Genomic DNA, 2,380 nt, shown 5'->3' with positions numbered 1-2,380 from the left:
GTCTGATGTGATCTTCACTGTAACCCTGGCTCCCAGAATTGACCTTCGGTATTTTGTCATTGTATGAACATCCCAGGTATTCATTGATAACTGTTGTTGACCCCAAATAAACAGACCACCAGATATTTCTCCAGCAAAGATGGGTTTATCCCAGATCAGCAGAGAATTGCACTTCAGTGTCTACAACCATGGCGAGACACCTGCAAGTCCCCACACATAAAAGGAAGGAGAACTCTTTTATAGAGCGGAAAAGAAGTTGAGAGGGCTACGTAAACAAAGAGTCCAGGGCTTTTCATTGGCTGAGTCCTTGCCAGGAAAGAAGAGTCTTCTTTCTGCTGGGCTCTGCTGTCATTCCAGGGCATGAGAGCTCCCCCTTCTGGTCTCCTGATTCTATTTAATTGAGGTTACTGTTGATTAATTTTACACTGGGCTACAAAGATGAATCATACATCCTGCTCTACAGGAGGATGGAAGGAAAACCAGCAATTAAAATACAGCCAGGCAAAGGCAATGTGAGAGGTGAACACAACATGATACAGGAGCCTAGAGGCATGGAATTGGACTCTCCTGCAGTCAGCAAATATTTCCTGGAAGAGGAGATGAACAAGCTGAGGCTAAAAGGTTGTGGTAGTTTTCTAGGTGGAAAAATGGGGGAAAGGCATTCCAGGTAGAGAGAATAGCTTGAGCAAAGGCAGGAAGGAAGCATGAAATACCAGGATGCGTTCAGGGAGCCATAAAATGCTGGAGCATATGGATGAGGAGGCCAGTGGTGGGATATAGACTGGAGGATCTGGTCCCAGGGGCAGGGTCTCCATGCATGACTGTGGGCTGTTCGCTTTAGGAGGGCACCTGCCAAGGCGGTGAGGTGCTGAAATACAGCTCTGGCTCCACTCGGCAAACATGTGCTTATAGCTACATCCTCCCAGAGGAGGCTCTCCTAGTTTGCAAAAAGGCTCCTGTGGGCCAGCAGTGTCTGTGGAGGGCTGCGCAGATCTTGCTAAGGGTGTGCCTCTATCTGGTTTTCAAACTTTATGCCTCAGAATTACCTGGAGGGCTCCTTAAACAGAGATTGCGAGGGGGAGGGTATAGCTCAGTGGTAGAGTGTGTGCTTAAGGTGCACGAGGTCCTGGGTTCAATCCCCAGCACCTCCATCCAAAAATAAATAAATAAATAAATAAACCTAATTACTTGTCCCCCCCCCCCCAAAAAAAAGAAAAAAAAAAAAGAAGTAAAAATCCCAGAGATTCTGAGGCCCTACCCTTAGGGTTTCTGACTTAGTAGGCTTGGGGTGGAACCTATGAATTTGCATCTCTTTTATGTTCCCAGTGATAGTAACGCTCCTGGCCCAACCCATACTCTGAGAATTACTGATCTGGGTAATAGGAAGCCACTGGGAAGGGTTAGGTAGGAGAAATGGAGCCAGGGCTCCAGGTAAGAGGGATTTGTTTCCTGGGACTAGGGGCCCCAGTATCCCTTGAGAACCAGTTAGGGCAGCTGAACGTATCAAGAACAGTGGATACATAATATTCCCCATCTTGTCCTGCCAGGTGACGTTAAGTGGCTCTATTCATTCAAATAGAACTTCTATTCAAGGCTCCCCCTGTTTGGAAAGGTTTTGCCCACAGAGGATTTAAGGAGTGGCCACATCATTATAAGAAGCTTACCCCTAAAACTTTTACATAGTGAGCTCCCAAGTGATTTAAGTATTGTTTACACTTTATTAATTACTCCCTGGAGAAGCAAAGGACTAAAGAAACCTAAAGCCACCAACTAAAAGGTGAGTCATAACTGGTGATAAAGCTTCTTTGAAAATTCTTATTAGTTCAATAAATACTTGACTTTAAAATTATAGTGTGTGTGTGTGTGTGTGTGTGTGTGTGTTTGGAGAGAGGGTTGGGGAAGAAAGGAACCACAGAGTGTCAAGACCTCGCACATCAGTAAATGTTCATTGAATGAAGATGTAACACATGGACCAAGCTTGGTGATGGAGACCCCTGGCAGAGGCCGGGTAAGGGGATAGGGGCTGACAGGAAGCTGTCAGGTGGTGTCTGGTTCTGGGCCAGGGTTTGGAACTCGGCTTGGGAAGCCAGGCCCTCCTACAGTCCAGTCCTCTGTTGTGGCCCCCTTGTATGTGGCCCCTTCCTCTTTCGGGAGATTCAGGTCCATTCTGCCGTAATGTTGAGGGCTGGAGCTGAGAGGTAGTGGGGCTAGAGGGAGTCCCTCCTTATTCTCTGGTTAGGATACAGGCCCCAGGATACATTAGCTCTGGATAGGGGTGGGGAGAGTGGATGCCGGGAAGAACATCCAATCTGATTGTCCTCAGCCTATTTCCAGCCTCAGCCCCAGCCTTTCCCAAGAGCTAGGGCAGCACGGGTGCAGC

At 47.6% G+C, this 2,380-nt stretch overlaps 1 non-coding gene across 1 annotated transcript; it reads left to right on the top strand.

Moving 5' to 3' along the window:
• Window positions 1-1,078: 1,078 nt before the first annotated feature.
• On the top strand, window positions 1,079-1,151 carry TRNAL-AAG (transfer RNA leucine (anticodon AAG)). Its single transcript has one exon. It is a non-coding gene; the product is annotated as a tRNA-Leu (tRNA).
• Window positions 1,152-2,380: the final 1,229 nt, after the last annotated feature.

This window comes from Camelus bactrianus, chromosome 10, assembly GCF_048773025.1.
Source record: "Camelus bactrianus isolate YW-2024 breed Bactrian camel chromosome 10, ASM4877302v1, whole genome shotgun sequence".
Taxonomy (NCBI): Eukaryota; Metazoa; Chordata; class Mammalia; order Artiodactyla; family Camelidae; genus Camelus; species Camelus bactrianus.
The sequence above is the reverse complement of the archived record's forward strand: the minus strand, read 5'-3'. Positions and strand labels throughout refer to the sequence as shown.